Source organism: Phalacrocorax aristotelis, chromosome 12, assembly GCF_949628215.1.
Source record: "Phalacrocorax aristotelis chromosome 12, bGulAri2.1, whole genome shotgun sequence".
NCBI lineage: Eukaryota > Metazoa > Chordata > Aves > Suliformes > Phalacrocoracidae > Phalacrocorax > Phalacrocorax aristotelis.
Genome location: NC_134287.1, coordinates 19,981,954 through 19,997,223, shown reverse-complemented (window position 1 = coordinate 19,997,223; position 15,270 = coordinate 19,981,954). Strand labels below are relative to the sequence as shown.

The following is a 15,270-nucleotide window of genomic DNA, read 5'->3' as shown; positions in this document are numbered from 1 at the left end:
TACCTTTTTAACGGAGGTAATTAATCTCTGAAACAATTTGCCTACTACTGTAGTGGATTCTCCACAGTTATTCCAGCTCAGCCATGAGCAAGAATTTGAAAAGAAAATCCTATTGTTTAGGTTATGCCAGAAATTAGATGTTGCCTGTAATAATCTGTGCAATTTGTACAGTAATACTTTTCAACTAAAAAAATGATTTTATTCAAGCTCTGATTGCTTGAAAACCTGAAGGTTTGTTACAGTGCATGAATTAATAAGTCTCAGCCTGGAAGATCTGCTTTGAAACAAATGGGCCTGCTTAAGCTTACTTTACTGCATCTAATTCTCTCAAATATTCCACACAACAATTCCTAAACACTATTAGTTTTAAACATAAAAAGCATCTTCAAAAACATACGTTCGCATTTTAGGAGACCTCTCCTTCACTGTGGAAAAGCCATCTGCAATGCCAACTTGGAGATTTAATGAAAAAGGCTCATGGTAAAAAACTAATTCCTGAAGTCATTTCAGGTGACATCTAAAAATATGGAAAACTAGAACTTCTGAAAAGCTTGAAAATGAGTCGCCTGATTCCAAGCAACAGTATTAAAGCATAAGAATGTTTACTAGAAAGAAAAAAAAGCATTTATTATTTTCCTCATTAATGATTTTTATATTATTCTCACGCTAGTGGAACCTCTGCAAGATACAGAAGTTACTCTTGCTTCTGTCTGGTTAAGAACACCCTTTCTGTAGTTGGTCTCATCCCACTGAGCACCTACAACAGCAATTTTTAAAAGCTTCAAAAGTACAACATGCTCAATGCAAGGTATTCACTGACCAGTGCCTCAGACAGCTGAAAAGAAATGTAATTTATATTCCCAATAAAAAATGCTAGGTCAGTCACAGGAAAGAGCACGCATGTCTGCCCTTCCACGGACAGAAACATTTCTGGTATCGTAATCTTATTCTTTCTAAACCCAGAAGGCACGAGATAGGCTACATAAAAAGTACACAGCTGCTTTTCCACCTGCTTACTTTGAATGACCAATACTGGGTTAAGGAAAAATGATTTTAAAAAATAATTGAAGAAAAAAAAAGTCAAATAATGTTTTATTCTTCATTTTGAATGCTATGCTAGATAGCACCCGAGAGACTATTATAACTATAATTTAATCTACAGGGTAACTTTAGTCCGTATTAGTTGATCTGAGTATTAGAGTAAAATTATGTGATTTCCCCAATGTCCACTCAGAAAACACTTTTTCTAAGCATTCTTTTCTTTAAATCTGTCTAAGGAGTCCTTGAATTAGTCACTTCATTACAATTTAAAATCTACACTACTTTCTAGTAGGGAGCTGGTCTATAAGCAAAAGCTCCTTTAGGGCTAGTGACCTTTAATCAATAGCTGTAGGACATTCTTGGCTCACAGCCACCTGTAAATCGCTGCATAGCATATCCTCTAAAAAGAAAAGTCTCATATGCTCTGTCAAGTGTTCCAAACTCTTTCCAAACATTTCAGCACATAGCAAGCGATCAGAGATCTTCCAACAATGTTTGCAAAGCACATGCATTACCCCTTCAAAATACAATGTCCTCAAGTTGTGCATCACTGCTCCCATACTGATGCATCTGTCAAATCTAGGCACCAAGATGTAAACTATATTGGAACATAATTATTTATTTCAATATAAGCTAAATCATAAATTAAGACCAGAACACAAATGGTATAATCACTGTTTTTTCCAATTAAGGCAGAGCTTTTTCAGTTTTGCTTATGTCCCTGACTAAAGAGGTTTTTAATTTGTCCCACACAGGAAAAACCTAATTTGTAAGTAATCGTAACTGCGCCTGTGAATTGGCTGTTCTCACACGAAAAATGACATTTAGACACAAGACAAGACATCCGCACATATAAATGCCTCACCTGCACGTGTAGTTAAAGCAACATCTGAATATTATAGTTCTTTGCAAAACACCAAAAGGGAACAACATGTTTTCATTTATAGATCATCTACAAATGTGAACACTAAAATACTTCTAAAATGTGGGAGAGAAGATTTCAGAAGAGCAGGTTTTATCACAAATCTAAAGTAGACTCTGAATCAAACATTTACAACAGTTCTGAAGTCCAGAATACCATACCTCCTATTTTAAAAAAACAGTCCTTCAAAAGTGCTGCATTTATTAGAATTTATTTTACCTTTTCGATAATTTTGAATGCTGAGTATAGTCAAAGAGGTATTTATGGAATAGAAAGAAGTCAACTGGACAAATCATAACAAATGTTAGTACTAATACAGTCTAATTCTGCCACCTAGTGACAAACATTCCTATGTAAGTTTTCAAAGGACATTATATGTGTCACTAGAAAACACGTTCACCTGTAGGAAAAGGCTCAGAGGATGCAGCCTTTATAATTGAATCAGCAAACTCGGTGTTTCAGTACCACCATCACTCCATATTTAGTTCAAAGGGAAGGGAAACAGAGTCTCTGTACTCATTTGTGACAGTACCTAAAAAGTGAATGTGTCATCTAAGCACATGGAAAGTGTTGGTTTGTTACAAGAATTGCCAAGAGCTTATGTGGGGACATACCTAACACATAGGCAGGGTGGAAAAAAAATCCGCAGCCCCCCAGAAGTCAATAGAAGCTGTGCGTGTTATCCCTCCATGGACGTTCTCTCTCTACGAGAAATCGCACCATGACAGATCTGAAGAAGGAAGACATGGCAGCTTCCTAGGTATGCAACAGCTCTGCAGTTATCCAGGGCTTGCCATGTCCCCTTCTGAAAGAAAATCCACATGTAGTAGAGTAAAAAAAATATTCCTTGATAATATTTACAGTAAAAATTGTATTACTCAATATACTTATTAATCATTTACTTTAAATGTTAATAATGCAAAACTCTAGTTTTACATTTTACTTTTGCAAAAGATACATTTACAGCAAACATTCGGCATTTCAATCACTCAGCTTTAAAATGCCTCACAAATCCGAGGACACTACCACATTAACTTGGTACCTACATGTACATGACTCCGTGAACATGCAACATTGGATCTCCTTTCTTCAGCTGAGTATTATAACCATCGTCCTTATGATCTTCTATCTGCTCCTTCTTCTGGGGCCCAAAGCAAATGAATACAGTGGTGTGTCACCTCTGTAACTGGAGGATGTGTTTTATTGATGGTTCTTTTCACTAAAAAATGAATAAATATTTCAACACGTTACTTTTATAATACAGATTATAAATATTTTCACCTATGAGAAAGTGGATTTTGGATATAATAAATTATGTTATTGTTTGATTTGGCACTTGTACCTATAATAGGTGGTTGGAGAACCACAAGTACACACAAAAAGTGTGCACGTATTTTGCATCTAGATCTAAGTAACAGAATCAACTTTCAAATTCACTATTTGATGGAGAAATAATATCTAAAGTTATTGCACTGGATTACTTCAGAAACCTGGCGTGGTTGCCATGCTAGCATACGGACTCGACACATCCAGTTTTAATGCAGTCTCTACTTCTATACACACAGAGATCCTCTTACGCAATATCTTCTGAGATGCCACATGCTTGCAGGAAGGCTTTGGGCTCCTGCACACCAACATGCAGCTCAAGTCACAAAGCACGCAAATCTAGAAAACAAACACCAAAAAAAGACCAAAAATTATGAATAAGAATTCAGAAATTCCCATCTATTTTTCTATTTTATTTTTTTAAAAAAGCACATATATACATATAATCTCAACAAAATAAACATTGTTATTATAATATATAATGTTAAAAAATAATGTAAATCATTATTGTGTAGACCCACGTATAGGCCTACAAAGAGCTGCTCAATGAACCAATAACTGTTCAACCTCAAATACTGAGTTTCCTGACTGTATGAAAGGAAAATCTCTATTCTTGTGATAACAGCAAAAAGCAGAGATGGTTGCCCTTCTGCTGTTACAGCCTGGATGACAAAACACACAGTGCCCTACGCTTGCAAAGCACTGTTTTACAAATACACACCCAAAAAGTGAGGAAAACAACAAATCTGTATGCAGGAATTTTAAATTAGGCAAGACATATTCAGGTAAGACAAACAATTTTAAAACCCAACCAGCATTTTTGTTTCTGATTAAATAATTCCAAAAACAAAACCAAAGAAAGGATATAAGAAACATAATTTTGAAAACAAAATGTGACCCTTGAAAAGTATGAATATAATGAAAAAAATGCACAAATTAGAGAAATACATAAATGAGAAGAATTAGTCTGAAGGGTGAAAAGAGACAAGAAAATTTGGCGTTATAGATCTTCAGGGAGAACAAGATCCCATAAAATGACAGAAGAGTAGAAGATGCATTTGCAATGATAAAATGAGGAAAACCTTTGATTTTGCAAATGATCAGGATGTCTGGCAGTCAGGCTGGCAAATAAGTATTTCTCAAAAAGCCAGCAGGTGAAAGAGTCAAACTCTGAAAACACAGACCCCCGAGGAGCTGGGATGCCCAATGATATCGACACTTACAGCTGACTCTTAAAAATGTCATTTTTACATAAATTTCCTTCTATAAAGGAAAAAAAGCAAGTCCTACAGGTGCCAGTATTATCTGAACTACGCACAAATATTGCACGGTTTCCTTAAGAAGTTTCCATTGACAGAGGCTGTGAATTGAGTAACCTTAAAAAATTTAAATTGCTCTTCAGTTATGTTTTAAAACACGGCAAGATATACTTATTGGTTTGAAACAACTATGAGGAAGCCAATAGTGTTTTCTGTGAGCTATACTACACTCTACCAAAACAGGTATTTTTTTAAGCCAATGAGTAACATAAGTCCTATTGCATTTAACAAAAACCACTCATTATTCTCCCTCTGATTCATATCGTTCTGCATTCATTCCATATAAGCCTAGGTTAGCTACATGTCTACTAAACTACTTCTCTTATGACAAAAATACCTTACAAAGATATCCTCAACAAGTTATTAATTAATTATACCCCTTGACTGTAAAACTTATAACAGTTTTGTACGACACGGTAACCACCGAAAGCGGTGGGCTTAGGTAGAAAGTAACTAAGCTCAACAACATCCATACAGCGTAAATAACTGATTTAATGTTCTCCGTCCAGGTGGCACAAAAGCTTTGAGCAAGTTTTTTCATCCCCTCTGTGTAAGACATCCCTTTTCCAGGGCACACTCCCTTCCAACATACAGTCTGAATTATTGCAGTCTCTACATTGGCTCTTGTTAGAAGGACCTGAGCTACCTTGGTAGGTACCTGCTCTTTAGAGAAAATGGTTTCATTTCCCTGAAGAAAAGCTGTATCTCATTGCAAAGCTGTGAAGCAACATCTAATCTGAAGGAAAGTCCTCTAAGCTTCATGTACCATTATACTGTTACATATTGTCAACTACAATTTGTGTAGTTTCCAGATGCACGCAAAGGAGAACGGTGTATTAGCAAAATCAAGCCTTCAAGCCTTCAAGGCTCAGTACCACCTTCAGAAATCCTAAAATCCAGAACAGGAGGAACCTTGTACTAGAGGGTCTGAGGTCTCCATCCAGCAAAGTTCCTTGGCCAAAGAAGCCTTCAGAAAGCGCTGGGGATCACAAAATCCGACCTGTTTTATGGTTACATTTCTGCTGCCAACCTCTCTAGGTTACTAGGTCCTACTCAAAGGAACTAAAAAATGCAAATATTTCCTGATTTTTAAATCCCATCTTACCTCTATTTATTTTTGAAGGAACAGTATAAACAAACAATTTATCAGAAGTCTATATTCCCCCCTCACAGAATCATAGAATCATTTAGGTTGGAAAAGACCTTTAAGACTACTGGGTCCAACCGTTACTCCTACCTTTGGTCTCTCTGCAGCCTTGAGTAGCAAAGTTTTGCTAGAACAGTGAGACTATTGATCTTCAAAGTTAACCAAAAACACTTATACCCGTTTGTGTATAAAGGAATATATTATACACACACACACTGCATTTGTATTACCATGTACATACCTCTAAGCTTTTCTATTTCATGATTTGCTCTCACTTAAATCTCATTTCTCTAAATAAAGAGAAAATACTATCTCTGTTGGTGACAGTTAATGTTGAATTAGCTAAATCCCTGTCCACTGGATACATTTTAGCAATAGCGAATACTGTGCTGTAACTATTGCTATGCATAAGACAATTTTAATCACTAATCAAGAATTTGCATGTTATTAAAAATAACATCTGTAAAGAATTAGAAAAATTCTTGCTGTTTTGATCAAGGAAATCACATTTTCCACAGACAATGAAAGTCTCAGAATTTTCTACACTTTAAACCCACTGAATAATAATAATGAGCACAGGAGAAAGAAGTCAGGTTTAGTCCACTTTGGGCAGTGTCCCTTCAGCAGCCTCTGTGAGCACAATTCCGATTTTGGCCCGAGGCACAGAGCACAGCGAGCTGGATGCAGTGCCATTGCTGCTGCTCCGGAGATCAGAAATCATACGGTAAGGTGGGGAGAGGGGCTGAAGGATGAGTGTGCAGTTTGGGTTTTTTACCTCAAATCATTGTATCATCTGGTCACTGGATTTCAATGAGTATGATTTTACTGCTTTAACTATTATTTCTGAAAAGCTTTCCCTATCGCCACTTAACTCGAATCACATTTGTCTCACTTTACTCTGATTTAATCAAATATGCATCACTCTTCATTAAGCAGGAAAGCATATACAACATGGTGTAGGTATATCTTACCTACAGGAGACAGAAACAAAAAAACCCCCTCCTTTATACCTTGCTAGAGCCAGGGCTCTATATTGCCCTACTTGTATAAGATTGTACATAATGAGTTATTCAATAAAGGCCATGACTGAAAGTAACTGAAAAGAATGTAGTAGCAGGTGAATTTGAATATTCAACTGTTCATTCAAAGCTCTTAAAAATAAACAATACCATTTAGTCCATCCAGTTATATTCTGACGCGTAAAAAAACCCTACCTTTACGCACCTATAAAAGGCAAAGATACTATATTTGCCTCCTCTTTCAGAGGCTCTAAAAAATTTGTAATCGAAGCATTTATTATTATACTAGACACCAGATTTCATTACCATGACCATATAGCCCTTCCTAAGATACTGCAAAAAGGTTTTAGTGCTGCAGTTTGCTTTAGTACTATGAAAGGAAAAAGTCAAAGTTATCTTTTTGGAAAGTTTCAGACTTCAGGTGAAATAAAAGGTGACATTTTCTCAGTAGAAACAACATGGTTACTGAGAATGAAGAAAAATTAATAAAGCAGGTATTTTTCTTAACTGACATGTAAAAATTATATTTGCTTTCTTCTACGGAGGTAAACAGAAATTCAAGATGAAGAGATCACTCCTTATCTAAGATTTACTTTTTTGCTTGCATCTGAAAACTACAACAGAGTTTGACCCATGGAAAGGGTTATTCTACCTTGAGAAAATAAGCTACATCTCCATAATTCTTTTAACCACACATGTCTCACAGATATATTAACAACATTTTCTGGAAGAAAATTTGGCTTGATTTATATCAATGGCAAAATTCCCATTAAATTCAAAGGCCAAACATTTAGTTCTGCATCTGTAATGAAGCAGACATTCATGATAAACATTATCTGCATATACAACAAGAAGGACTTGATTTAGCAGAGTACAGCCAAGCCAATTCACATTGACTTCCCTAATATTTTGGCTTGAATAATGACTGTAGGGTAAAAGCCAAAGAATGAAGACTGACTCCATCTATATCTTCAACAAAACTCCTACTGACCTGATTAGGGTAGGAATATTCTAACACTTCAGGCAAAATCAGTGCAAAATGGTGGCCAAAGCAATGACACGGGATTTCGAAGCTTGAAGTCGACAACCATGGCATTACAACAGCTCTGTAATGAGGCCCAACAGTGCCAGTGACCACATGCAGCTGAGAGGCACCGAGCCAGCGCGGTCTCACATGAAAACAATCTCCTAATGTCAAAACAAAACAAACTTTCATTTCGGAGCACGTTGATCCTTGCCAGCTCCCAGTGACAGTAACTGTGTGAGCAGAGGAAAACAGCCATGTCAACTCCAGCTCAGTTCAAACAGTACCAGAAAAAAAATGTTCAACCCCAGCGTGCAAAATCAATCCTTTATAAAGGCAAAGTTCTCATCCTTTTGCCTCGTTTTTTATTCACAGTACTGCAGCATTGTGTTTCGCAGGGGCGCAGGATTCGTTTATCACAAGACACCCACAATGTGCAATTTTTTCACATCTCATCCTGCATTAAATAAGTTATTAAGTTACAAGTTCCTTAAAAGTTCGTAAGGATAAACAAGTACTAATAAAATGAAACTTTTTGGAGCGTGAAACAAATGAATAAAATTTGTACTTATGAAAAAGTAGCAACAAAATACTTTTTTTATATTAAGAAATGGACTAGATTAACTTTATGTATGCTTTGTCGATTCTGCATGATCTAAAGCATTAGAAATCCATACCCACAGAGAAAGGAATAGGACTCTGTGTAGAGAAAGGCAGACACCTGTGACAAAGAAAAGCCTGACAGGGAAGAGATTACTTTTTATTTTATTGGGCAAATATAAAGAAATAGCCACATCAATTAAATGCTAAAGAGGAGATTGGAATATCTTAGGATACAGAAAGTTAATTCTAAAGAGACTTCTCATTGTATCATCCATCAGAGCAGCAACGACCACTCAAAGTTTCATGCCTGCTGCCAAAAGTGGTAAAGAAAGCTGAAGTCACGAGTTCACAGAAGAACTGCTCGGCCACAGTCTGCTGACACAGCAGGTCTGCTCGTCTCTGCAGCGACCTCTCCTACAGTTGGAAGCATCTTCTGATTTTGGGTTAGATCATTTGAATAACCCATATAACTCCTTCTCAAACTCTTTGGGTTAAATCATGGCCCATTTTCATCAACTGCAAAAGCCTGCTGACTGTCGGGTGACTAAAGGTTTGCCTTCCACTTGATCCCCTAGCAGCTGCCCATAAATCTATCACCACTGCTATCTATGAGTATCTGTAAATGCTTCACCTTGTTCATCGTTACACTGCACACCTTTCTCTTTCACTGTGCAACATCCCTTCCGTGTGCTCCACCTCAACTCCCCAAAATCCAGAAATTCATATTCCAGGCCATCAAAATACTTCAGCCTTCTCATTCAAACAAAAACATAACCACATCGCTAATATTTTCACAAACATAGTCCCCAACCTGTTCCAAGAGACTTTCCAGAGAATATTTTTCAGCAGTTTATAAAGCAAAAGCACTCTCTGACAAACAGCCTGGTGTTTCTCTCTTCCCCACGCTGCTACAGCACTAGTTTGTGTTGCCGCCCCATCAGACATTTTGGCCCCTACCCAAACTTCTTGTCTGAGGTTCCTGTCATCTGGAACAAAATGTACCAATACTGTCTAGCTGACTCTTCATGTCATTTCAAATCCAAGTTCAAAATACCCTTTATTCTCTTCCCTATGAATTGTTTCTATTTCTCCCTCCTCCTCCTCCTGCTGTTCCAGCTCTGGAAAGCGTTAAGTCGACGGTATGGATGAATATTATACTAATGACTTGAAAAGAGAATGCTGGTCTTGCTTTTTCTAAACAACATAAAGACAATAGAAAACAGATGAAGATATCCCATTACATTAAAAAAGCAGTAATAAATTAGAATAAAATTCCATTTAGGCCTCCTATCATCTGTCTTCGTAAGATGTCTTGGTGTTTAAATAACACTTAAAGCCGTTCTCTAAAACAGTTCAGGAAGAAAAGTACTTGCAAAAGATAAATATTGCTACTAGTTTGCTTTTCATATCATCATTCAAATGAAGAGTAAACAAACAGATCTGATGCCTGGCTGACAGTTTTGTGGATAATGTCCTAGACACAGCTATACTACAGATAATGAGATAGCCAATGGTTTTATTAAGCAAATGGTGGTGATAAATATGGTAATACACAAGAAAACATGTTTTGAGCTTTCCCTTTTTTTTTTTTTTTAATTATCAAGGTTAGGGGCATTCAGCCTGTGTCTCGTACCAAGCCAGTCCGTCCCTCAGTCCTCCCCTGGAGATGACCTGGGGACACAGGGCTCTGGCAGTAACCTCCCAGCCTCTCTCCTCACCACATTCTTCCCACCACCATCACAGAACTGGACACGCTCATCAGCCTCAGCAAAACCCCGGCAGCTCTGCGTTTGCTCCGCAGGTGTGTTAGCTGCAGGACTAATGGGAACCTGATGCCTGTCACTCCACAGGGACAAAGCGCCAGGTCTTTCCAGAAATACTGTTCGGGCTTAAATGGTACATAAATTAATCTTACCTGTCCTAATCTACAAAAGGATACCAGATATCACTAAAGAAAATCATTAAAATTGCTCCGGTTGCTGGTTTGGGATGGGTGGGATAAGGATTTATAAAATACTGGTTCTGTATATTTGATTTACATTTTCTCCTTTTAAAAATAAAACTTACTTAGACTTCATGTCAGTTTATGACAAACTATATTAAGTCCTGAACTCACCGTAACCTGTTGGTAGAAATAATAAGCGGTTTACATTTATTGCCACTGCTGAGCTGAGCAAAGTCACTGCACTGTACCCAGAGCCTGCTGGAATGGTAAAACAGCTTCTGACCATTAAAGCCTCCGTGTGAAAAGAGAATATTTTCTTATTTGAATCTTGTAGGATTATACTAATCTGAAACCATCCTCTGAAGTCACTAGCTATTAGGCCACACTTCCTTTTCTTAATAAAAGTGATTGGAATTCTAAAATGTTATATTTTTGTTATTATTTTCAATATTATTGAATATGTAAAACAATTACATTGTGATTTGTAAGTGAATTCCGATTTCAAACCACAATTAGCAAACAAGAAATAAAAAGAAGTGTCTTACTTACTTCTACTTCACTTTCACATAAATGTGAAAATGATGAATCGCAAAAACAATCAAGTATACTGCTTACACATGCACAATTTCAGCTCAAAACCCATAACATTCTCCTTCAGTGCTGGGCAACCTGTGAGTTAAACTAGGTTGTGAGGTTTTTTTATTTGCTGACTTCAAACACTTCGTTCTAAACAAATCTATCACTGCCTGTCAGTACTTTTAAGAGCAGTAATGCAAAACTAATAATGTTTTATCAGCAAACAACACCTTAAGTAGAAACTAAAACACAACAGAAGTGCAACTCGTCTGTGCCGCTACAGTCTCTCCTATATGATGGAAATTCTCTATTTTAGTTTTATGTTTTGCTTAATAAACAGTAATATAGTTACCGTTTAACCAAGGTTAAATGTTGCTGTCAGTAGGCCAACAGAGAAACTAACAGAGTCTTCAACTGAGAGAGGGTTTTTTCCACATTTGTTTGCTGTCTGTTGGCCAGGCACCAAGCTCTCATATTCATATTCATAGGAGTATAAAAAGAACAACAAAAAAAATTCTGCAGACACTATTAAAGTGTCATTTTTAGTAATAGGACTCCATAAATCATGGCGATGTTCTTACCTCCACGTTCTACTAGTGCTTGGCACTGCCTCCCGCTGCAATCAGCTCCAGCAGCTTACGCATACAGGTTACTGGTTCAGCTTTTATTATACACAAGGAGACCTCCGCCTCCATCCCCTGTCCTACTGTTGTCACAGAAAAGCCCCTCGACAAGGATTGAAGGAGGGATTGAACCCTTCTACCTGCCTTGGCAGGGTGGCCGCCCCCTGGGAACGGCGGCACCACAGCATTGTGGATGAGGAGCTGCGGGTCCAGGGACCAGCCTGGGCTTCTCCTTGCCCTGGACACGTTCGTGGCCCTGAAGCCCCACAGCTGAGGCCACCAGCCTCAGGCCACGGGAAACCAGAGGCGGCTCGGCAGGGTAATCCAGTCCCAGCAAATGAACGAAGCTATCTGGGTAGGTAAACCAGAAAGACGTCTACTTTTGCAGGCCATCTGTCTTCTGAACTGCCTTGGCTCCACATAACCCTCGTTTGGTCTCATTAAGAAAAAACAGAGTCTAAACAGATGACAGCTCCTGGTCTGTAGTGCAGGGGAGCAAGTGGGCGTTGTGCCAGGCGCACAAACAATACGATGTTACCAGCATATCTTTTTTTTTTTATGTTAAATGGGAAAATTAGCAAAACCTTCAGGGAAAATGTAATTCAAGGTTAGGAACAGCCCCTCCGCTTTCAGCTGCAGAGATGCAGTTCCACATCCCGGTGGACATACACACAAGTGCTGGAGGGATTTGGCATCAAAAGATTTTGTGCTGGGAAACAGGATGGAAAGAGGAACTGTTCTTGACAGCATCTGCTGGTTCCCATCCAACTACAAACTATAATTTTGCTTTTTAAAATGTTATATACTTCACATTTTTATTTCACTGGCTTCATTTGCTTCATTATAAAGTAAATTTAATCTGAAACCCTATTTAAACAACGTCTTTAGGGAAAAAAAGAAGTGACACACTTTAATTCCCATTGCTCCTACAAATTATTGCTGCCAAAAAGGGGGAAGAAAAATGAAACAGAGAAGAAAGAACATTGTAATACCATTGATATTACAAATCCAAATTCTGTATAAATTACATACAGAAAATCCTCTTCCTCTGAAAGATTTAATAACAAAGCTGCAAAGAGTACCTATATATTAACAAGGCTTTATTAAAGATACAGAATATGTTATGTGGTATTTACTGCTTTCCTACAGCACATTATCATAAGCACTTGCACAACAACATATAATTTAAATCAGTAGCGAAGTTCTCACTGATATCTTTGAAAGCAGCTTATACCCTAATTTACTAAAAGCACTCATCTGCAGCAAGTGTTCCTGTTATTTATTAGAATTAATTAAATCCTTCTGTATTATATTAAAAAGTATACCTTGTAAATCCTTAAGGGCCTGCTATAATGACAGCAGTCAGAAGAGATGATCAGGAAGCCTTATATCAGAAAAGGGTGCCACACTCCAAAGGGAAGAAGAGATCTGGCTAAATAGGAAAGCCAAAGCCAAGAACAACGGCAGCAGCACTACAGGAGACATCTAACGGAATGATCGAAAGCAGGTGGAGTGACAGGGACAAGGACAGAATAGACAGACATCAAGAGGTCAGAATCAAGGACTAGAAGAGGCAAGATCAGAAACCTGCACTCTGGAAGAAAATGGCAGAGCTATAGCAATGAGGCCTGCTGAGTAGCAAAGAGCTACTGCTCGGATGTCTTAATTTGCAAAGGCAATGCTCAATCACGCTCCGAGACCAGTATTTGGCTGTGTTCATTAGACTCCTCGATTGCCAGAGAAGCTGGCTGCAGAGAGCTGTTGGGCTGATGCTGCAGGAAGAGGCTCAATCAGATACCTGGCTGAAGATCAGGATGAAACTGTTACATGGTCCATTTTAGCAAAGATAAATAATATAAACCAGTTAACAACCTGTTCTGTTAAAACACTCATTACCACAAAAGGAATATTAGCTTCATAATATGTGGGTTTCAAATAGTAAACATTCTTCTTGATTTGGTAACTTATTTAATTTGCTCTCCTCCATTACAGGTTCCAAAAGGAAAAATGAAAAGATCGCTGCGGTATGACCACTCAAACTTGTTCAATGCACCAGAAAATATTGCTGCCCAGTTCTTAGGTTTTGAAGACAAGCCCATACTGCAACTGAAGTAAGCAGCGAGCACGTACTGCCACTGCCGCTAAGCATATGAAGAACAAGCAAAATGCAGGATAATAGCAATTCACCTGTTTGCTTTGTGTCATTTTAAGCTGACTTTCACAAAAAACAGCCTCTGTAGGACTGTGCTCTGTCAGTCCCCTCATGACATTTATGCCTTATTGAGTGATTTCAATGGCATGAGAGTGGCAGAGATCTCAATGGTAGTGAGTTTGCAACAATAAATAGGAAGGATGTAACAGAAAATGAGATAAAACATTAGACATCAAGAGATCCGCTCAGGTCACAGGAAAAGTGACTTCCAAGTTCAGCTGGATGTGACATAATTCAGTGACATCTTCACAGACACCATGATACGTCATCCTGCCATCGTCACAGGTATCAGGTAGGTCCCCACTGATGGTTAGTCTGGAGCAGTTTGCAGTACCCTAATGCCAGAGAGTGGGCAGATAAATCACCTACCTGGGCCTTCCGCCTTTCAGAGACGCTCCTCCAGAAGACCACATTTGGTTTTGGCCCTCAGCCTGGGCAGCCTGTCAGCCTTTGCTGGAGCCCCTCTCAGTGCCGATGATCAGCCTGTTTTGTGAGCAGCATATAATTAAACTTCTCTCATTTGGATTGAGATATTCAGACTGCTGAACAAAAGATTTTCTCCTACTTCTCTTTGTTGCTTTTCTATGGTGCTGTCATCAGAGAATGCATTAATAGCACTGTAGCCGGTACGGTCTGAAGGTACGAAACAAGAAAAATTTGTAAGAAGAGGCAATAACCTTTATTATATTACTTAGCACAGAAGCAGCTCGATATAGAAAAAGCACACAGGCATTGTGCTCATAGTCCGTTCATCAAGACATTATCAGTATCATTGTTCAACAAGAGACTTGCCTCTGGAACTAAAATAAAAAATGTTATTTAATATTTCTCTTACAGTACAGATCAGTCAAGATTAGGAGGCTCCATTTTGCTACTTTTGAATCCTAAGAGCTGGAGTTACTTTATGTCAGTAATTTGTTCTTCCCCCATCTTCCAAGGCCGCATCTGGTGCCCTTGAAGGATTAGAATTGGCATCTCTCTGCTTTTTTTTAACGTGTTAAGTATATTTTAGGTTTTTAATTACTGCAAAGGCTGTTGAAGCCTTGAAAGTTTTCCAAGTAGAGTTAATACACAGAGTACATAAAATGCCTCTTTACTACTCAGACTTTCTAAAATACTGCAAACAACATAAAATAAAAGCACTGGCTCTTTGCGACGGACACTTTCACGCAGCAGTTACCTCCCGGTAACGGCACGCGCGCAGCCCCCGCGCTGTTTTTGCTGCACCCGGGGGTGAACCCCATTGTGCCGGGATTAGCCGGCCACATGACCACCTCTGCAATCACAATAATCGCCCCGGAGCCTCCTATTCACGGCAGCCGGGGCACAGGCGGGAGCCATAAAGGTCAGGCTCAGTGTGCTCTTGCCCAATTATTCTCCAGCCTGGCCGAGCAGCCGCAGACAGGAGCACGAGCGAACACGCTGGCGGGTGCTCATGGTCTGACTTTAACATACTACTAAAGTGCAAAAGCTACTCAGCTTCTGTTTAACATCTTTTGGTTTAATCATCTCT

The 15,270-nt window shown here is 38.5% G+C and overlaps 1 long non-coding RNA gene across 1 annotated transcript; it reads right to left on the bottom strand.

The window, feature by feature from the left end:
- Nucleotides 1–2,155: 2,155 nt before the first annotated feature.
- Nucleotides 2,156–3,970, bottom strand: LOC142063751 (uncharacterized). Its single transcript, XR_012662855.1, has 4 exons — nucleotides 3,857–3,970; nucleotides 3,541–3,628; nucleotides 3,010–3,182; nucleotides 2,156–2,768 (listed from the first exon to the last, which is right to left on the bottom strand). It is a non-coding gene; the product is annotated as an uncharacterized LOC142063751 (long non-coding RNA).
- Between the last annotated feature and the right edge of the window lie 11,300 nt (nucleotides 3,971–15,270).